General features: G+C 42.3%; 1 pseudogene across 1 annotated transcript; it reads left to right on the top strand.

The window, feature by feature from the left end:
• The first annotated feature begins 206 nt into the window (after nt 1-206).
• LOC311606449 (large ribosomal subunit protein eL15-like) lies at nt 207-23334 on the top strand (annotated as a pseudogene). Its single transcript has 2 exons — nt 207-334; nt 22572-23334. The product of its transcript is annotated as a large ribosomal subunit protein eL15-like (transcript).
• The last annotated feature ends 93 nt before the right edge of the window (nt 23335-23427 follow it).

Raw genomic sequence — 23427 nt, forward strand, 5'->3', positions numbered from 1 at the left:
ATCTATTTGGGTCAGCAGTGCTTCTACTCGGTTAACTTGTTCCCACATAAAAATCTCACCTGGAGATTTAAGGCAAACTTCATAGCACAACTAATGGCTCAAACTCATGGAACAGCAAACAGGAAAGCTATGAGAACCTAAGCCAAAAGCCTGCTTCTGGTCATGGATTCCATTTGCTTTTGTGCGCGCCTACAGCCTTCAAAGGAATGCCGCACACTAGCAAGGCAGGCCCAGAGAGAAACCTAGAACAGCTGCAGGGACTACCCTACTGTAAGGCCAAATTCAGCCAAAGGTCAATCAACACATTTGTCTCTTGTTCACCTGCTCCGGGAAGGTGAGTGCATCACGTCAGACAAATGATTCTGCTGTGCTGACTACGCTCCGCTGCTGTCTCCATTTAGAGGCGATAATTAGGCCAGCTAGTCTTTTAATGTCAAAATTGGAAAACATGACTTCATGTGGATCTTTAAATGTTAATGACCAATAAAACCAGCACCACATTTGGTTCAGCTTATTAATGGGCTAAGTTAGATGAGCTGAAGTGAAAAGGGATTCCATTACCCAGCTTGCGGAGCTCTTCCCTGAATAAAATGTTTGTATCCAAGTAGAAACACATTCTCAATTTATTGAGCCATTTTAGGTCTTTGTGGGATTGTGGTTACTTTTTTGTTTGTGTTTAGTTGGGTGATTTGATTTGAATGTGAATTTTTTTCTTAGGTGATTTGTGTGTGTGTGTGTGTGTGTGTGTGTGTGTGTGTGTGTGTGTGTGTGTGTGATTATTTTTACAAAGACACAAGTCAAGATTCTGAGGCTCCTCCCTAATACCTCCACCTCATCTTGTTTCACCTGATCGTGGCCTCCAGGAACCCAGGCATACATGTATACTTCATGCTAAAGGGCCTACAGTTTTAGCTGAGTGTGGAGACACACAACAGAAATAGTAACACTCAGGAACTGAGGCAGGAGAATAGCAGGTTTGGGGTCATCCAGGCCTACATAGTTTGAAGATAGCCTAGGCTACATCGCAATATCCTATCTCAAAAGCTGATCTGTGTTTTCCAATCAATGATATCTATTTGCATGATTTACAGAAAACAAAACAGTTGATGTGCATTAAAGTTACCCAGGGACTAACATTTAAAGAGCCAACACAGAGTTACCTGACAAGTGCTTAGAAGTTCTCACTCTATTAGACATGAAAAATACAACGCAATTTAGTAAATGCAAATGGTTTGATTGTTTTTTAACTGAGCAAATATCTAAAGACCTATTGCCATCATCAGTGTTAATTATTAGTGTTATGAACTCGACAGTCAGCTGGGATATGAACCTCTGAGTCTTACAACACGTGAGAGGATCATCGTAATTAATGAATGTGAAAATATCTACTTTATTGGTGGACAGGACCTGTTGCTTGGGCTGGAGATCCTGGACTGTATGAGTGGAGAAAGGGTACTAGGGCAAACTCCGCCTTTATCTTTCAGCTGTTGATTGTGATGTGACCGGCTGCTTCGAGATCCCTCTGCCTTAATTTCTTTGCCATGATGAGCAGGACCTTGAGCTGCAAGCTAACATGAAGCCTTTCTCTCTTAAGTTGCTTTTGTCATGGTATTTTATTGTAGAAACAGGAAGAGGAACTGGGATGTCTATTGGGTCCAGCAATGCTCAGATGCTGACAGTGAGGAGAATAAGACAGATGACCTTCTGCTTCAAGGAGCTTATTCCTAGCCCATAGAAAGTCACAGACAACACATAAACACAAGGCAGAAAGTTAGGTGGTAATACACACACACACACACACACACACACACACACACACACACACACACCAATTAATCTGGGTAAAAGGTGAGAGAGTGCGGAGTTACTACCTTAAGTAGAAAAGCTGAAAAGAAGAAGCCACATAAAATTATAGAGTGTTCTGTGTGCTCATACAAGGAAAAAGTGAAAGGCTCAAGGGGGTAAGAGCATAACAGTGGTGGCTGGGACCACACTGGCTCAGCCACTGCAAGCTCCCGAAGAGTGAAGAGAGCTTCAGAAATGACTTGCACTGTGACTAGGTGAAGGGAGACAAGAATAAAAGCAGGAGAATAATTGAGATTATCTATAAGCAAGAGATGACAGAGCTGCTGTGGTCTGAATGTTTATGCTCCACTATGCTCTCAGTTCATATGCCGAAACCCTAATTACCAAAGTGATAACATTGTGAAATGGCGCCACTGAGAAACGACTGGGTGATTAAAGTGAAGCCACCATAAATGGAATTACTACAGCCATATGCAAGACTTTATGAAAAAAAATTGACAAATGACGCCACATGGAATTAAAAGCCTTATTCTCAAAGGGAACAATCAGCAGGTTAGAAACAGCCCACAGCATGGCAGAAACTCTTACCAATTACCCATCAAGAGTAGTTTAATATCTAGAATCTAGAAAGATCTTCAAAATTATATGCTGAAATGCAAAATCATCAAATTAATAAATGAGCTAATAAACCAAGTAGATTGTTATCAAAGGAAGAAGTGCAAACTTTTAACATCCTAAACCATTAGGAAAATACTGATTAAAACATAACTGAGCTGGGCAGTGGTGACAGACACTTGTATTCCCAGCACTCAGGAGGCAGAGACAGGTGGGTCTCTCTGTGAGTTCAACGCCAGCCTGGTCTACAGAGTGAGTCTAGGACAGCCAATGCAACACAGAGAAACCCTGTCTCAGAAAATAAAAATAAAAATCATTCTATCAACTGAGAACTCTACCAACTATCAACTAAGAAAGATTTTTTTAAAAGATCTTAAAAACTTTACTGAACTCCCGTCTTACCCTAGACAGAGTGGCTATTACCAGAAAAACAACAAACATTGGCCTTGATGTGGGTTTAAAAAAAAATTAACCCTTATCCACCACAGGTGGGAACATAAAGTGAACTGTACAGCCACTATGAAAATCAGGATTGATATCCCTCCCAAAACTAAAATAAATGTACCATATGAACAATATATGAAAATCCTGAGTATACCCCCTTGAGCCATGGGTATACATCAGTAACCATGGAGATACCTGGATGCCCACCTTCACTGCTGTACTATGGACAATAAATGAGACACGAAACCAGCTTAGAAGTCCATCCACAGGTGAATAGGTACTGAAAATGTGGTAGCTATACACGATGAGATTTACTACAGTTTAACATTTTCAGGAAAATAGATAAACCATAAATCATTATGTTAGGTAAAATAAGCCAAATTAAGACAACAACAACATTTCATCTCCTATGCATAATATAGATTTAAATATATATGGAGTATGTATAACATGTATAGATGTAAATAGAGAGAGTTTGCATGTGTATATATCACATACATGTTCAGGTTCAGAAAAAAGAAAGGGAACTATGAGAGGAAAGAAAGACGCCAGAAATAAGGACAAGGAACAATTGAGAATAACAAAATTCATGGCATGTAAAGAACTATTTTGAGCATGAGGGAACCAGCAAGAGAGATAGAGGGAGGTGGGAGAGCAGTCTGGAGGTGAAATAAGAACAAAATATAATTATATGCATATATATGCGTATGTGTGTACATTCACATGAGTGATGATGTGTGCACACATACTCCTTAGTTTTTGTTAGCTTCATACAAACCTAGACCTATCTGGGAGGGCAGCGATCTTGAAAAAAATGTCCTCCTAAGGGAATGCCTGTGGGCAAGTCTTTAAAGCATCGTCTTGAGTGAAGACTGAAGTGGGAGGCCTCAGCTCACTGTGGGTGGCGCCATCCCTGGACCCCGCTGAAGCTCGCAGATCAAACCAGCAAGCAGCATTCCATGACCTCTACTTAGTTCTGGCCTACAGGTCCCTGTCCTGCCTTCTCTCAGTGATGGAGTGTCACCTGAGAGTCGTAAGCTGAAGTAAACCCTTTCCTCCCCAAGCTGCTTTTGGCCATGGTCCTTAGTACAGCAATAGAAACACCAACTAAGACTATGTGTGTAAAAATATAGCCATGAAATTATGCTAACAAAAAGCATCGATTCAAAAGAGACCTCACAGAGCTCAGTTGTCCCATCTACCCTCCTGAGACAACAACAAAATGTCTGCTGAGAAATGGCGCTCAGCAGACCTCGACAATTGCTGGCATCTTGACCTTGACCTTCTACAATCACGAAGAGCAGTTTCTGTTCAGTTCATGCTACCCAGTGCGTCGTGTTCAGTTATAGCTATATGGCAGACTGAGGCAGTGGCTTAGCCAGGGTGGACAGGATCATAAACAACTGGGATAAATATGCCTTTCCGTAGTAACGCCAATGAGTGGTGCTGCTAAATTGAAAACGGGGCTAAAGAGTGGAATCTTCTCCTGGAAGTAAACAAGGATAATCTAAGATTTATCAGTGATCTGGTACCTCTTAGTTTACCATTTATTTTCCCATGAATTACTTCATTTCAAGTCATAATGACCTCCCTTCTCAAACTGTGACACTCAGATGAACATCATCAAAACTGCCCGGGGGCCTGTTAGAAATAGGGACTCAGGCTCACTCCAACCCCCACTACCTACCTGAGTGTTTTTCCAGGAAAGATGATGACCATGATGGTGAAAGCATTAATGATGAAAAAAATGGCATTATAATCTCCACAGATGAAATAGTTTTCTTGAAGCTACATTGTCATTGTCGCCATTCAGAAATTACACAGACCGATGCTCCTTCCATGCCTCGATGTTCCTCCGGCGAGAAAGGCCTGGAGGCCTCATTCCCTCTCAAGGAAGCAGATCGTGCACCATGCGACAATTCTCTTCAGTACCGTCCCACTTCATATAGAGGTACAATTTAGGAATTAAAGAATGTGCTTCTCCGAGGACACCAAATTCATCAACACTATGAAAGTAGCTAAATTTTAGATGAGGAAAAAAACAGAGAAAGAATTGCAGGAATAAATCAATCTCTCTCTCTCTCTCTCTCTCTCTCTCTCTCTCTCTCTCTCTCTCTGTGTGTGTGTGTGTGTGTGTGTGTGTGTGTGTCTGTGTGTGTGTGTGTGTCTGTGTGTGTGTGTGTACTTACATACTAGGGAGAGGAGAACCACATCAAACAAAGGCCACCCTCTGACACTGATAAATCACTCTCCCCATCACGTTCTGCCCACAGACATATTGATCCTGAACTAATCAAGTAGAAAGAGCCATTGGGGGAAAAAAAAATAACAGGCTTAAAACAATGAATCCTCTTTCACACAACTACTGTTTCTGGAGCAGCAAGCTGTGCCCAGTTGAGGGCAATTTTCTCAAAGGGCTGGGTGGACACACTGAATGGGAAAGGTGTGACTAGGAAGTGGTGGGAAGACAAAGCCTACTCCAACCGACCTGGTACTCCCTCATGTTTGTTTTTCAGCATGCATGCGCTGCACTTGGAGCCAGGGTAACATCTGGGCTCTGTGCAGGCCTGATTTAATAATGTGTTGGGAGCTGGCATTTGCTTCAGTCCCCCAGCAGCAGTAAATAGTATCGGGAAGACGTGTACCAGACCTAATTTGCCCCCTTCTTTCACTGAGAGAGGCACATTAATATTTAATAGAAGAAAAATAATTCATGCAGATTTGAAAGCAAACCCCATGAAAAGGCACATTAAAAAAAAACTGGGGGGGGGCAGGGAGAGGAACAGGTTTGTTTCAGGAAGGTTCTATTTTTCCCCTAAATGAACTAGAGCTCACAATTTATTCATACAGAGGCAATCGTTGCAGATTCTCCCTCCTGTCTCCTCTTGCATTTTGGTTCCACGGCTATAAACAGCTCCTAACTTTCCACCCAGGCTACGTGTTTATGTCCCCTCAATGATGCTGGAAAGTCAGCAGCCAGGCCGAGGGTGGGGCTCAGCATGCTAGACAGAGTGTCAATAGGAGCTGTGTCTTCCTGTCTCTGAGCTTCTCAAGATGGCTTTAGAGTCTGTGGTTGGGCCTCATGTCTGTTAACTAGAAAAAGGAATTAAGAAAACTGGGTGCTTGGGGTTGGTCCTCTTAGAAGTACGCTATGTGGGGACACTAGTCTGGGAGTTAAATGGCAGTACTCCAGCTAGCCATGTGCTAAGGAGAGACTAAAATGTGTTTCCAATGGTTCTTATATTTCTCAGCTGTCTGTTCTGCAGCTATATGGTGGCCTAGGCCCTCCAACTGAGACTTTCAGGTACACATCAGGGCCTTGGTATCTTTGGAATTCTACCATGTCACTGTCCCTGACTCCCAGAAGCACATCCTACATTAGGTTGCAAAGAGTCTCATGTGAGACATCCCCTTCTGCCTCTTCCCAACTCACATTGGTTGACAGAGGCGGTTCCATTCCTCTGCCACACCACTTCCTAGAAATCGCCTTCACAGAGTGCCCTTTGAGCCAGGCATGGTTGCATGTGCCCATGATCCCAGCACTTTGGAAATGAAGGGAGGAGGATCAAGAGTTCAAGGTCACGCGTGGCTACATAGCCACTTCAAGGCCAGCCTTTGTTACATGAGGCCCTGCGTCTAAACTTAAACCAAACCGAACTAAAAAGTACTGCTCAGTTCTACAGCTTAGAACTTCATTACACCAGTTAGTAGTGTCTACTGTATGTGTTTGGGAAGAAGAGGGCCTACTTTAATCTTTGAGTCAGAGAGCGAATCTCCTAGGCTGAGAGTGGAAACTAAACCTAACAGGCACTAATGGTAGAGTGTTCTGTCCTTTCTCAAGTGTGCAGGGTAGTCCTCGGTCCACCTCAGCACATCACCAACCTGGTTTCTGGAAACTGAGGTCCAGTCCTCTCAAAGAGCAGCGAGCACTCTTAAACTGCTGAGCTGAGGCATCTTGCGGGCACCCAGTAGTTCCTCACAAGCTCTGTTTTACCTCATTTCCTATAAAGCAGTTACTGTAGTGAGTTTATGTTCAGGCCTGAGAACAAGACATCTCCTTTCTCTCTCTTTCTGCAGGCCACCTTCCCTTGGGACATAACTGAAATTGCACCATGGTGGCCCAAAACTGCCTGAATAATCCCAGGGCAACAGGGCGTCACAGGGCAAACATATGGCTATGTCCTTCCCATGTAATTTTGTGAGGTATGGGCCTTGGACGCAGTTTTCTTCTGAATAGGCCCACTATAAGCTGCACCTGACCAAGAGTGATTTTCTTTCTGGAGCTTTCTACTTAGCAAATATTTCCTGGTACTAAATCACTATAAGCCACATTTTATGTCACTGTGAATTTGCTCAAAATAGGTCCCTCCCTACTTGCTTAGGTTCTACATGGACAGACTCTAAGCAGGAACTGGCTATTGAATGGTTAGTTCATTCATTTGTTTGTTAGTTACTTCATTATTTACTCTTTAAATCTAGGGTAATGTTAAAAGAAATCACTTAGGAACATAAAATATAAAGGAAATTCAGGATCCCCATTGGAGGTTTTTGCCATTAAAGCAACCCTTACTTGAAGTTTACTTATTTTTTGAAAGCTAACAAGAAAAAATTGTGCTTACAGAACGGGCTGCTGTCCAGCCTGGAGGCCCAATGGAACAATTTGCTAGGAGACTACACCATCTCAGCTTATCTCTGCCTCTACACAAATATTCAAGTGAGCCATAGATTCTCTAGGGCCCAATGTTAGCAGACAGAATGGAAATAGAGTATTAATTATCCCTTCCTGTGTTTTATACTATCAGATTTAATAGACATTGGAAGTCCAGACATTGATGAAAATGACAGGATGTCAGGTCTCACATCTGTTCTCTGCACCCTGCAGGAATGCATAGCATTAATATTTAATAAAAAATAATAGCTGTGATTTAGACTCACTAGCCATTTCACACTGTTCTTCCGGGACACTCATTTCAGACTGTAGACTTGCAAACCTTAAATGCATATGCCTCTCCCATGAGCCACACTCTTCAGCATTTGTAGGAAGCTTGACTTTTACTCTTGCTGGACTGCATCCTTTCTGGTCACATGACATTCATCACTGCCCTATGCTCAATGAAAGCGATATCACAGATTGCCAATGGACCACATGAACCTCTTAGAATGACAGCTCAAGAGAAGACCATGAGCTGTGTATGTGCAGGACGTTGCCATGCCAACTGTTCCTTGTTCTTATAATTGTGAGTTCTGATTTGGAAAGGGCTGGTCCACCAGTTTGTCTCTCAAACAATCCCTTCCATCTCTATCCAAGTCATTGTGGTGACCCACAAAAGATTCCAGTGGGGGTACTTGTCACCAATGAGCCCCTGTTCCTATTATAGATCCACTTTAGGATGTTCCTCTCAGTAAGTATAATATAATGGCAACTCTAAGCAAAATCCACTGATAAATAAATAAGATAAATAATTTAAAAGAAAATGAATTATTATAGGGGGATATGAGAATTGATTGCATCCAAATATCACATGCATCTATGAATAGTAAATAAAATAGTTAATAAAATACTAAATAAAGGAAATAAAGAGCCCTGTTAAGAAGATGTAACTGTTTCCCATAGGGCCATTGCCCTCCCCTTTCTTTCTTTCTTTCTTTCTTTATTTATTTATTTATGTCTGTCTGTCTTTTCTGAGATTTATGTTGCTGGGCAAATTTAGGTTCAGCCTTATGTTATACCTAACCCCAGAATCTTCTAATAAAATTCCCTACTTTCCAGAAAAAGTGTGAATATCTTTCTCCTTCAGAGCATGCTCTGGTAAAGTTATTCCTCCAGTAGCTAACCTTTTGCCTCTCTTGAGTCAATCATATTTTCCAAAGTCTAAGCCATGGCTGCATGTCACGCTGAAGCGGGAAGAGATAGACCTGCCAAGGTCATCGCCTTGTCTTTGAACAACAGCACACAGTTCCATTCGCTGAAAGCCTGCCTGGGCCTGGCTCTCCTCTGGTGCCGTTGAGAAGGAAGTGACGCTGGCTGGGTTCTTACATTGCTGGCAGAGTCTGAACGGTGACTTGAGCTCCCCTTTTCCTTCCCCCACCCTTGTTCTGACCAACTGAACTCACCTCTGATCATGAGTGCAAAGAATGACAGGGTAGCCATTGTATTAACATCTAAAGTCATGTCTATCAGCATCCACTCCCAGGCCAGCCTCTATGACAAACTGGACAAAGCATCATGGCTTGAATATAAACTAGCAGGTTGCTTCTCCATCTTCCACTCTAACTCTTAGGGACCATCAATAAAGAGAGAGTCTCGTCTAAGGAAGCCATTCTAACACATGGCCCAAGAGGGAGCAGAGATTCCTACCTGAACCCTGGATGTAATAAGGTTCTAGGCCCTTTGCTTGTTTGTTGAAACAAGATCTTACTGTATTTATTACTCAGACTGTCCCAGAACTTCCAGGCTCAAGAGGCCTCTCACCTCAGCCTCCAAAGCAGGTGGTACTACAGGCCTCATGCCGTCGCATCTGGCTTTGATAAGGTCTGGATCTCACATTTATTCTTCAACAACAGAAGAAAATGCCGTGTTCTTGGTTCCTAATTGATGTAAGAGGGCCCACCCCTCTGTGGGTGCTGCCACTCCTGAGCACAGAGGCTGAGGCTACAAAAGGGAAGTTCACAAGGCGCCAAGAAGCCTTCGCCATGGCCTCTGCCTCAGCTCCTGCCCTCAACTTCCCTCAGGGATGACTGTAACCCTGTAAGCCGAAAGCATGCTTTTCCCCCAAGCCTGCTTTGGCTACTGTGTTGACCACAGCAAGCAAAAGTAAACTAGAACGACACTGATCTTGATTGGCTCACAAGTGACAGACACCTGGTTGCTCAGCAGGAAGTGGCAGACACTTGAAAGAGACTAGAGACTAAATGGTTGTTTCAAGTCTGAAAAAGCTAGGGGAGGAGGCGTTTGCTTACAATCTTTCTTTTTCCCTTCCAGGGAAACTATAAATATGCTGCCCATCAAAACATTTTCCCTCACAGGTGAGGATTAGACAGAAGACTGAGGGGAGAGTGAGGGTAAGGGGGGGGGGATGGGACTGGGAGGCAACTAGGAAGGGAGCTATAATCGGCATGTAAAGGGAACAAATTAAAAATAAATATATAAATAAATAAATAAATAAAAAGAAATTTCTATTTTGTATCACACACATGACAGAATGATTTAAATGGGCGGTGGGAAATCAGCCACGCTGTTCATTTCAACTTCCAGAGTAGAAATTAAGGTCAAGATTTTTTGACTGCCTTAAAATTGCCTCTTCGGGAGGCTTGTGGCCAGATTCAAGAAGTCCCAAAAGCAGAAAAGCCAAAAAGACTTTTGTATTTGTGAACTTCTCTTACTTTGTCTTTTGGTCTCAATCAAGATCAGGGACAATCTTGGTTGAGTGTTAAAGGAGGTATGTGGGCTTTTGTTGATAAGCAATGATTGTGGCGGCTCATTCTCTGACCCAGCAAATCTCTAGTGATGCTGCTCCCTTCCGTTGCAGCCGCTGCCCCGCATGTTACCCTTTCTCGCAGGATTCTACCTGTGTCTGTTCAGCTCTTTAGCTCTCTTCTCATCAATCAGGTAAGATCTTCAGAGATAAGAGAGCCAACCAAAGCAATTGATGGAAAGCAATCTGAAAGACTTAGCTCACAATCAAGTGTGGAAGTTTATTAACTTCCAGTGTTCTCAACGATGAATGGTGTTTTGGAAGATGAGTGTAGCTAGCGCTTGTGTATCTCTATGGTTCCCCAAACTGAAACTGCCTGAGGTATAAAGAAGAATTTCAGGTGATAAACGCATATTCTGTTTGTTGGTTGGTTGGTTGGTTGGCTGGTTGGTTGATTGGTTGGTTTATTTTTTGAGACCAGTTTTCCCTGTGTAGACCAAGCTGGCCTCGAACTCACAGCAATCTGCTTGCCTCTGCCTCCCAGAGTGCCGGGATTACAGACGTGCACTACAGAGCCCAGACTGGTTCTTCTTTTTTATTAGTGCTGATATGCATTCCTCTTTTCTGCAAGCTTTTGGGAACCAAGCTCTGATGCAAAAACACAGTGGGAGAATTAGATTACCAACTCACTGCCTGCACTGCACAATGTGTATTCAGGAGAGACTGCACTGTACTGACTAGGGGTGGGTAGTGATCATAGCTTCTATTTATTGGGTAGTTCAATATGCCATATGCTGAATGAATGTATTCCATTTAATGGTAAGATGCATGCACACTATGTATCAGTATGTCCATTTAACAGAAAGTAAACATTGACTAGGCTGTTGGGGTCCCTGCAAGCATCATGGCCAGCAAGGAAACCATCAGTGTGAGCTGAAGAATGAGACACACATCAGCATCCCTTTAGCAAGTGCTGGGTCAAAAGCTTCCAGAGTCTGACCAAGGCTTTATCTCCCTTATACATTTAAGCCCAGTAAAACTTTGACAAAGGTTTCCACCTGACAACTATCACAACAAAGCCTTAGACATAGCTCCATGAAACTCCCTTGGAAAGTACAGCTCTTATTGAAGAGCTTGTGACTTTTACCAAAAGCGTGGGATCTTATTCACAGAGAAACAGTGTTCCGGATAAGGGCGTGGGTAGAGGGGGATTTGTAATAAGGATGAGGACGTGGGTCCTCTTTCATAAGGATGGGTTCTAATCCCTGGGAGGCAATGCTCAGAATTAGGGTCTAATGGATTTGGTGTACGGGGGTGTGCGACTAATGAAGCTGGTGCCATAAAATAGAAAAAGATCCACCAAGTTGTTAGACAACATTCACTCCAGCCTTCTGGGTGAACAGGTGTCAGCCATTTTCTTCCCTTGAAGAAAAAGCCTGTGTGTTTAATAATTCTGTTTTTTCCACTGCTTTCTGTAAGCCGTGCTTCCTACAGTAGGCACAATAAGCCATTTGCCTAAGGTTGAATGGCTATGTCAAGACAGGTTTGTCCAATTTCAAAAGGCCAGACGCAGTTTGCAGAAGATACAGATCAAATCCTCAATTCCATATGCATATTCTCCATGATCCAAAATAATGCTATGACAAGTTAGAGTGTTTCTTCAGGTTTACTAGGATATAATGAACTATATTGGGCATTCTTCATTTGGAAGAAACTTCTGGAACTCAGGACAAACTGACCCTAAGCAAATTTACTAAGTGGATACTGATCACTTGCTTACAAGTCATTATTGTTGAACCCTGCTCCTATGGATATTTTTATTTCAGGCCTACCAGCCACATCATCTCAGCTCACTGATGATATAAAATAATCTCGATACAAGTTCAGTTTGACCATAAGCTATATTTATGATCAGCATACCCTATGGTCTTATTAATCAGCAAAAATCCCCCAACCACAAGCCCAGCTGCCCCCAACTATCAGGCACACATTAGCTAGAACTTCAAGGTTAGCTAGAACTTCTTGTTAGCAAAATAATGACACAGAACTGACCACCCATCCCACCATCCACCTCCTGTATGAGTTAATTGCAGTTTTCACCTTTAAATATGCAATACAACTTCCCCTCAAGGACATGGTTCAGATCCCAAACTGGCTGTATCCCTGAGCTCAGAAAATAAAGCGTTCGTTTTAAGCATCTGCGTCTGAAGTGAGTTTTCTCAGCTTCCACTCCAAACCCAACAATTATCAGTACATATGGGGGAAAATGCACCACAAATGCCTCCTGCATCCAACTCATGAATCATGGGATTAGATACCCACCCAGTGCAGGGTTAATGAATGATGTAATACGTACCTTTCCATCCAACAATGTGGCAGTTAATAGAGTGATTAGAGTCATCACTGGAGTGGGCATTGGAGGATTGCTCCAAGGCAGAATTTAGCTGAGGGACTGATCCAATTACACTGGTCCAGCAAAAAAAGATCCCGAAGTTTTAAAAGCTATTTGTACAGCATAATTACATCACCGGGCTTTTCCTTCAGTAGATTCACGGAATTCTAAATAAGAAACAGATAAAATGTAGAACTGGACTTCCTTGGTGTCCTTCAACTAATGTACACAATTTAATTTCAGAAAAATACTAATATTATTAACCATAAAATGTTTTATGACACAAAAACATTTATATAGAAGCTATAAGCATGCAGCGATTTAATTTCATCTATGTAATTTCTGTGATGGTTTATCTTTTTTTTTCAAGGTGCAGATCTATTTTTATTGAGCAGCAGCAAACATTTTTATACAGCCTTTAGACCAAGGGAGAACTGGCACAAGCTCTGGGATAGTCAACCGTCCCACTGGCACAGTGGGGAGGTGCCACGTTATCAACACCTTCCCTAAAGACAGGGGAAACAGTCACCTCCATGTTCCGGGCCCATTCTGAAGTTCTACTAGTTCTATTTTGTGTCTCTTGATATGCGAGTGGACATGGACACTCATACTAATACAGTGGTTTGGAAGCCTCCCTTATCGTCCACTTCACCACACCCAGGGGCCACAGCTCTCACACCTCCCCCTTTCTTATCCTTTAAAGAGGAGCTGTGTCATTGTAGGGAACCTTCAGTCAACTTTAGGGCCATGTACTGTGCCATAACACTGCCGTTGTCACATCAACTCTGACAGAAACTGAAGCCGACAGGGGCCAAACATCATGATGCAGCATAGAGCAAGCACAGGGGTCAATACAGGCAGTAACCAGGTAAGGAGAGGGATTTGGAACCAGGACATTGGTTCCTATCGTTGGTACTGGGTAAGCAATTCTGTGTGCAGGGTTTTTTTAGGGCATTTATATTGGATTCAACAATATTGACTCATTATCATAAAAGCAACATTCCTCCCCTAGCACAAGACAAGTTCCCCCATGTTCAGCGCCATCAGATCCACGGCTCTCCTATTCTGTACCACCACTTTAGCCAGAGAGTTCATCTAGGACTAGACTGATTCCAGGTGATGGTTTATCTTGATTGTCAACTTCCTAAGGTCTAGAGTCACCCTGGAGACAATCTTTGGGTAGGTCTGTGAGGAATTTTGCAGATATGGCTAACTGTGTTGGGAAGATCAGCGCTAACTTCCCGGCGAAATACAAAAGAAGAAAGCCCTACTTCCTGACTGTGTGTGCAATGTGACCAGCCGGCCACCGTGTCTTCCCCACGGTGATAGAATATACTCCCTCAAACTGTAAATCAGCACAACTCCTCTGGCTTAAACTTCTTCTGATCTAGTCTGTCCTAGCAACAAGAAAAGTAGCTAAGACCTAGGGTTTAAAATATTAGACCAAGGAGGCTGGAGAAATGGCTCAGCAGTTAAGAGCACTCACTGCTCTTCCATAGGACTGAAGTTTGATTCCCGGCACACACGCAGTGTATATCATTTGTAGCTCTAGTTCCAAGGGGTTTGGATAATCTTTTCTGTATTCTAAGGGTACCAGGCACACACATAGTCCTCAGACATAAACACAGGCAAATTATCCAGAGCAATAAGACAATGAAAGGAAATCAAGGGGACAAAAATTGGAAAGGAAGATCTAAAAACATTTTAAACCCTAAAGAACTAAGTTGATAGAGATGAGATATGATAGATATTGATTTAAATTCGGAATTTTAGATTCATTAAGATAGAAAAGATGTTTTCTCCAAGGGTGCCAAATACAAATAGCCAAAACACTATAAATGTAACATATATGTTACAAAGAAGCTAAATATATATATGTATAATTCCTGATTGTCCTGTAGTTCTTCTTGCTATATGTAGTTTATTGCATATATGTGTAATAATACTAATGCATAGTACAAAAAATAAGTTCTCTAAAAACAAAAAAAAAATTGGAAAGGAAAAAATCAAAGTATCCTTGTTCACAGATGACATAATAGTATATACACATGTGACCCAAAAAAATACTACCAAGATACTCCTACAGTTGATAAACACCTTCACCAAAGTGACTGGATACAAAATTAACTCAAAAAAATCGGTAACTTTCCTGTATACAAATTAAAAAGACACTGAGAAAGAAATAAAGAAAACAACACCCTTCACAATAGGTACAAATAATATAAAATATCTTGCTGTAACTCTAACCAAGCAAGTGAAATACTTGGCAAAGACTTCAAGTCTCTGACAAAAAGAAAATGAAAAAGATATCAGAAGATGGCAACCATCCATCATAATTCAAAAATATATTTTTAAAACTCAATAAGTTATTCATCAACAAACCAAATAATCCAATTTAAAAATTTGGAATAGTTATACCTCAAGACCCAGCTATATACTCCTTGGAATATACCTAAAAGATGCTTCACCATACCTCAAGGACACTTGCTCAACTATGTTCATATCATCTTTATTCATAGTAGCCAGAAACTAGAAACCACCCTGATGTCCATCAACTAAAGAATGGATAAAGAAACAGTTATACATTTACACAATGTAATATGACTCAGCTATTAGAAACAAGGAAATAATGTAACTTGAAGGCAAATGGAAGGAACTAGAAAAGATCATCCTGAGTGAGATAACCCAGACTCAGAAAGACACACACAGTATGTACTCACTTATATGTGGATATTAGCCATATAGTACAGGATAACCATGCTATGGTCCACAGACCCAAAGAAGCTAAATAGCAGGGAGAGCCCAAGGGGATCTATTTCCCACTCAGACGTAGAAGTAGAATAGACTTCAAAAGTAGATGAAGAGAGGGAATTGGGTGGGAAATGGTGTGGGGAAGGGAACAAAGGTAGGGATCAGACGTAGGGAGGGGGTCATGGGGGTGTGGTGGCAGGCAAGAGGGCTGAGGTGGGAGGCAAGAGGACTTAGAGAAATAAGGGAAAGTGAGGGCTGACGGCATCTTTAGACAAGATAAAGACCTGTGGTAGGGTTGGCTTCTGGTAGGATATAGGATGACTCTAACTGAGACTCCTAGCTCTGGGGGTCATAGAGACTGAAGAGGCCACCTTCTAGCCAAACAGGACTTCTAGCTTCTAGAGGCATGAGGGGGACACCGACCTACCCACTAACCTTAACCCAAAATTTACCCTACCTACAAGATGCATAGGGAAGGAGAGAATGAGAGAATGGCCAACCAATGACTGGCCTAACCTGAGACCCACCCCATAGGAGAGTGCCAACCTCTCACACTATTAATGATACTCTTCTATGCTTGCAGACAGCATAACTGTGTTTTGAGAGGCTCCACCCAGCAGTGGATCGAAACGGATGCTGAGACCCACAGCCAAATATTAGTTGGAGCTCACAGAGTCTTGTGGAAGAGTAGGGGAAAGGATAGTACACCCCAGAGGGGTCAAAGACACCACAACAAGACAAACAAGAGTAAACTAACTTGGGCCATGGGGGCTCACAGAGACTGAACCACCAGCCAAAGAGCATGCATGGATTGGACCTAGGCCCATGACACATATTGTAATTGATGGGCAGCTTGATCTTCATGTGGGCCCCCTAGCAAGAGGCGCAGGTATTGTCTCTGACATGGTCTCTGTTGCCTGCTTTTGGATCACTTTCCCCTAGCTGGGCTGCCATGTCTGGCTTCAGTGGAAGAGGCTGCGCTTATCCCTGATGTGTCTTGATGTGAGGTGGATTAGTACAGGGGGTGGGTGAGGGGAAGGGACTCCCTTTTTCTGAAGAGAAGGGAGGTAGGAAAGGGGGAAAATGGAGGGAGGGTGGTACCCAGAAGAAAGGAGGGAGTGGGCTGCAATCAGGATATTAAATAAATAAATAAATTTAATGAAAAAAATTTAAGTGACAACTCTGAATTTTTACATGGGAGCTAGTACTTGTCCCTTTAGAGGTGGGGGAAATACTAGGGACTTGTTTTGAATTGTAAAAAAAAAAAAAGGGGGGAGGGGAAGGAAGGAAGGTCATGGCTTTAAAGTGATGTATGATGTCACAGTTGATGAAGTGCTTTCTGCATAAGTAAGAGGACCTGAGGTCAATCCCTAGCAGCAATGTGAAAAGGTTGGCATGTTGAAACAGTGTTGCCTTTAACAAAAGCTCAGTCATTTGATTTTACCAATGAAGACTCTGGACCCAGATGCTGAGGTGCAGGGTTGCTGGCTCAGCAAAGCAGACAAAGCCCCACTGACCATCCTCCTCAGCTGACATCACAGAAGGAATCATTTCCCTTACTATCTCAAGAACGCCTCAAACCGAATGTCCCTCCCTTCTACTTCCTGTGCATCTCTTTATCTGTCCTCCTGACTTCCTCATATTCTCAATAGCTTTTTCCTATGTTCGCTCTTTGTCAACTGGTCGCTTGCTCTGCCTCTTGACCTATGGTTGACTATTTCACCTTAGAGCTTACAAGTCCACCATGACATAAAGTCAGGACAGGAATTCAAGGCAGGAGCTTGTAGACAAGAGTTAAAGCAAGACCATGGAGGAGCACTGCTTACTGACTTGCTCAGCCTCCCCCACAATGGGTTAAGGTCTTCCACACCAACAATTAATTAAGAAAATTCCCCTACAGACCTACATACAGGCAAGCACTTTCTCAAGTGAAGTTCTCTCTTCCCATATGACCCTAGCTTGTGTCAAGTTGACAAAAATCTAGCCATCACAATGACCAACTGCCTCACATCCCTTGCCCTTATACGTTCTCCATTAAAATAGTTCCCTAAAACTGTAATCCAAAATGAACCATTTCTCAATGTCTTTATCAGGTATTGCAACCCCACAATGAGAAAAATAACTAACTTAGAAATATGTCAAGCACCCAGTCAACTTGCTATTGAGTCATTCCCTAAATAAAGTCTCTAAATTGAGAAACATAGTCAAAAGAAGTGAAAAGAATAATGGGAGTTTGGTAGGACAGGCCATCTGAGGAACAGAAGGAAATGGGAGACAAAATGGAAACTACTGTCCTTGCATAAATAAGACACATCGCATCCCATGTATAAAATAAAAAGCTATAAAAAAGAATACTTCAGAAATGGGCATGTCACTCAGCATCCTGAGAAAGAGAGACACAGCAGAGCCTGGTGACACAATGAAATCTACATATCCCATATGGGTTCAACAGTGTGCCAACTTATTTTAATAATAATAATAATAATAATAATAATAATAATAATAATAATAATAATAATAATAATGGTATCAGAGAAGGAAAATTCATCACATTCTTTACACTGAAAACCTTTCCTCGAAATGAAGTTATGAGTGCCTCAAGACTGGGTTGTGTTTTTATATTATCAGAGAAGACTTTAATGAGAAACCAAATTATTTAGAACAGAAAGTTTTGACTGTGGGTCAATTCAAAATCCACAGACATCAACTTATTCCATGGGAAGATGTGTCCTGTTCCAGTTCATGTGGTCATTCCTTCTTCAGGAAACACATACACACACTTGGAGTATGAAAATACACTCTACATTAGCTCAGGTTCAGCCACTGCAACATAGAATGTCTTGAAAACAAATACAGTTTTGTCAATTGTATTTCTGGACATCCATCCATTTACAATGATCACTTATATCAACCACTTAGAGATGATGAAAAAGAAGAATGAATTGAACACAAAGAAACCGCATAAACCCAAACCTGCTGTGATAATTTCCATTTGCTTTCTTGTCTTTCTGATCAAATCAAATAGTTTGACATCAAAGTGACACACAATTATATCACTTTAATAATATTTTGTAGTAAAAATTATATTTTGTTAATACGTAACTGCTCTAGGTTTCTTACAAACTATAAGAATATAATTAGTTTGTAGTATATGATTTTATGAATAAAAATCCACCACACAGGAATGTTACACTCTTTTCTCAGACAGCGGGATGGGAAGAGGGAGCTAGTAACCTCCTAGGATCAATGGTTACTTCTGGTGACACCTGTGAATTAAGAGTTCAGAAAATCAAGACCCCAAAATAAAATAGCATCAATTCCTAAACCTGAAATATCTTCCATGGGTATCAGATGATCTGAACGGAGTTTAAGAGCCAATCCAATCTTCTTTACAAAACAGAGAGCTTGGATAAGTGGAACCTCGATGCCTCACTCAAGACAAGTTAATTAACAACAGAGACACAACTTGAACCCGAGACTCCACTCTTCCCTTTCTCCCCCACGTGCACTGTTGCTGCTTTATCTTCCAGGTTTATCAAATCAGCATCAGTGGTTCAGATACTTCCCTGCCAGGAGACAAGCCAATTAGGATCAAAGCACATCTGTGAAGTAATGACGGGCTAATTCACCGTTGGCAGAAACGTAGGTTTCGGAAAAAAATTGCAACAGATTGCTGCAGAGCTATCTGGAGCACATTGTTGAGAACAGAAAACACTTATTTCACTTATGGCAGGACGGGAAAGGGGAGCTGGCAGTCCCTGGTCATCCTGCAAACAGTTCTGCCCCGTGATTGGTTGATTCCCCCCAAATCAGCAAGCTTCTAAAACACATCTGCTGCCACATGGAGAGAAGAGGACCTGGCCTCTGCTAAACTCATAATAAATTTGCTTTTTTTTTTTTTTCAAAACAGAGGAAAGAGCTGGAGAAACTACAAAATCAAAGGAGCATGATGTAATCAGTGCCTCCATGTTCCAAAACCCAACTGCAGTCCGTGATCTCCGCAGCGATCTTGGCTAGCTTCCCCTGCCTTCCCAGCTGTTGTCTATGTCTACCTCATGTCTTCAAAGCAAGAGCTTAGCACTAGTCCCCTTTTCTGGCTCTTCACAGAGCACTTCCTTAATGACAAAGGTCGTGTTAAGTCACCCCAGGGGCTCAACCTACTACAACTCTAGCATCTAGACTAATTGCCAAGGTTTCTTAAGGACTAGGTGAACAGAGCCTGATATTGGGGTACACAGATGAAGTCCTTGCATTTGGGAGGTGGAGGCAGGAAGGTCAAGAGTTCCAGGCCATATATATATATATATATATATATCTCCCATTGGAAGCCAGTCCGGGCTACATGACATCCTCTCTCGAATATTACCAGAAGTCAGTAAAGTGCCTGTCAAGTAAACCCGTGGAGTACACTAAATACATAGTACAACATGACAGAGTGGCCATTTCAGAAATTGTTGAAATTTCAATCCTAATCCCAAATAAAAATTTATTTACCATGAACTCAAGTCAGCAAAAGTGTCTATTTTTAAAAAGGGAAAAAGAAATATTGTAACACAATACAAATTGATGGTTATATAACAGGCTCCAAGGCCCTAGTAGACCCTCGGACCTTACCACAACTGTCCTCATGATTGGAAGTACCCAGCACATAGGCAGCATCACCTCCCAAAATGAAAACAAAGACCCAACCTATCAAAGCCCATGGTTCTTGGAAAGTTACTAAACGTGCTAACCTTGCTTTTTGGCTTCTGTAGGTCTGCTTCTAGCTAACTGTGTTTGCTAAGTGAGGGCTGTCAGCCCAGGATGTGGTTTTGTACTTAAAGCTCGCTCCAAGAACGCTCTGGAACATCAATGGGAATCCCAAACACCCAGAGCAGATGCTGACCAGCTAATAAAGACTTTCTATTGCCTTAAGCCTTTGTCCAAGTAGTCTTCTCTGGTGGATACCTCAAAACACTTACACACTGAGGACAGTTGCTAGGAATATATTTTCTCTCTGTTCCATAATTAAACTACCATTTCCATAAAAGCAGAGCAGTATTTGTCCAGTAAAGACACTGCAGTTCATAGCATATGAATCTGGACAGCGGTGTCTCCAGCTGTGTTCACTGTACCCACATGCATGAAAGCATACTCAGCTCAAAGTGTTCATGTTGTGTGTTCTAAACCAAAAGCTACAGGGGGGCGGGGGGGGGGGAGTCACTGCATGCAACACCCGTGAGCACTGCCAGCACCACTGCTGATCCACTATGCACTTTTGTTTGCATCAACATTTGGTCATGGAGCATTCGGAGGCCTCTTACTTTGGCCGAATTTTGTGAACCCCACACTCGGCTGCCTTGGCTCACAGTCTAAGGAGTTAAAGTCTAAGGAGCCTTCCCACCATCCCCAGTCATACCACCGGCCCCAAATCATCAGGTCCTCTAGGAAAAAATCAGTTTTCACATCTAAAAGCCCATACTTGGAATTTGGGTTTTCAAATGCTGAGGTGAAGAAAGCGGTCTTATAAAAGTCAGCAGCCGTCGTGACATTACAGCCATTTCCGTGGTGACTGGGTCTCAGCTTTTCCTAGTCATGAGCAAGAACATAAACTGATCTGGGTGTAGAGCTGTAATTCCAAGTACTCCAGAGTGGGAAGCATGAGCGCCCCAAGTTCAAGGCCTGCATGGCCTAGAGAGGCAGTTGATGGCCAGTCTGAGCAATTAGTAAGATCTTGTCTCAAAATAAAATGTAAGCGAAGGTTCTGAGATGTGGATCAATGATAGGGCACTCGCCTGGCATGCCCTGGGCCCTGGGTTCAATCTTCAGACTCACAAAAACCAACAAAACATATGCTGGGGTAGAATTTCTTGGGCTCAGATACTGACTTTACCTTTTGACCTTGGGCCATGAACAGTGCCTGAGTCCAATAACTTCTATTTACTGTATGTTGCACTATTTCTATAAGTAAATTCAAAACCAAAATTTTGATCCTTCTTACACCCATATGTGTATGAGAAGAAATAGAAGCAGGATAGATAGGATGAGATTCTGGAAAACACCTAAAAAGATTTTTAAAAAAATAACCACATACACAAATATTACTGTGATTTTCGAGTCATATGTGCTAATAATATGTCATCCTGTTGATTAAAAGACACACGCCTTTCACATTTTAATATCCGTGAAGTTGAATGCTGAAGAACTAAATCTTATTATATACTTCACAAACAGAAATCTGAGGAAATAATGCAAGTAAAGCACAACTCTATGCTTGTTTGTTTCCATTTCGGTCTTGTTTTCTGCCTGCCTTAGACTGCCTAGCTGTGGAGGCATTCCTTCCCAAATGCTATCTGTTTTTGTGGATCTCACCTCTCCTCCCATTACTTGAAACCTTCCAGATCATTCTAGCCTGTGGTATACAAGCGATGGGATACAAAACAAGAGACTCTTATGATCTGGGTTCTCTCCACTCCACCTCAGATTCCAAGTCCCTCTCAACCTTCTTGAATCACACTGAGGAAATCTGAGTAGATTTTAGAAATTAACGCAGACATGAAGGCAAAAAGAGAGCAGGCATCGTGTGCGGAACGGGATGTAATAAGCCGCCTTCTGTTTTGTGTCTTGGAGCGGAAGCCTCTCGCCTGGAGTAGTTAATGCTCTAATTTGGGTTGAATTTATCAGCTCTGTTCAGGATCACGTTCTCAAGAGCTTAATTAGCTACTTAATGAAGAAATCTACTTTGCTGTGCAAGCTCATGCCTCGTTAAATCCTATGTAGAAACTGCTGCAGGCAGGACCGACCGGGATGCTGTGCTCAGGATCTGTGTAGTCCACTCATTGTCATTTGAAGCCCTAGAACATGAGCCCCAGCTTCAGAACCCCAAGCTTTGTAGCTCTGCTCTAGACAGAACACAGCACATTTACCCTCTGCCCTTGCTGGCCAAAGAATCTGAGCCTGGCACCCCAGCCTCTCAGGACCGCTGTAGCCCTCAGCAAGCCAACTGTCTCCTTGGTCTTGTCTTTCAACCAGGTGTTTTCTGGAAGTGCCTCTGTTACATGTTTGTGTTCTTTGCCCTTTGCTCTGGAGACTGGCAGTTTGTGTTCAAATGAAGCATTTTTTTTTAATCTAATTTAATGAAGACTTTAATAAATGAAGCTTTAATAAAGCTTATCTCTACTTTTTTTCAATGTAAACAATAACATCTGGGTAGTGAATTCTTTAAAAAGAAAACCAGCTATTTGCTTCCTTTCTTCTGGCTGCAGCCATCAGGTGGAGCCACACCTGGGTGCACACAAGTACATCCAGGAGCTGTGGAGGAAGAAGTCCGGCTTGGTGTGCTTTCTTCTGAGGGTCAACTGCTTGCAATACTGACAGGCACTGTACTGCACAGGACTCCCTGCTTCACTCAGCCTGACAAGGCACAAAATCTAGAATACAAAGCCAAGCCAAGTTATATCATTTACAGGATTCATGTCCACCATGGTGGCCGGTCATACCCAGAACCTAAGGGTGCAATGTATGGCAAGCCTGTCCACCATGGTGTTAACCAGCTAAAAATTGCCCAAAGCCTTCAGTTTCTGAGGAGATAGCTGGGGGCCATGGTGGGGCTTTGAGAGTCATGAATTCTTACTTGGTTGGGGAGATTTTCACATATAAATTTTTGAGGTTATCCTCATTGATCTATTCCATAAAGCTTTCAGAAGAAATCCTGACACCCTGTGGATCACCAAACCAGTCCACAAACACAGAGAGATGCATGGGCTGACATCTGCTGTCTATAAGAGCCATGAACTGGAAAAGGACCACAAGTTCCACCACACTATTGGTGGCTCTCATCGTGCAGCTGATTTTCCACCATCACTGCTAATACATGTAGTGGTTGTAAAATTCATACCTAATAAACAATTTACGACAGTCGTGTCTGATTAAAGGTGTTATTTGTCTCTTAAAACTAGTCTGCAGACTGTCTTGGGTGCTTTGTGCAAGTATACAGGTTAAAGTGCAGTAACTGAAGACTACAAG

Source organism: Acomys minous (genome assembly GCF_964271855.1).
Source record: "Acomys minous genome assembly, chromosome: 10".
In the NCBI taxonomy this organism is placed as follows: domain Eukaryota; kingdom Metazoa; phylum Chordata; class Mammalia; order Rodentia; family Muridae; genus Acomys; species Acomys minous.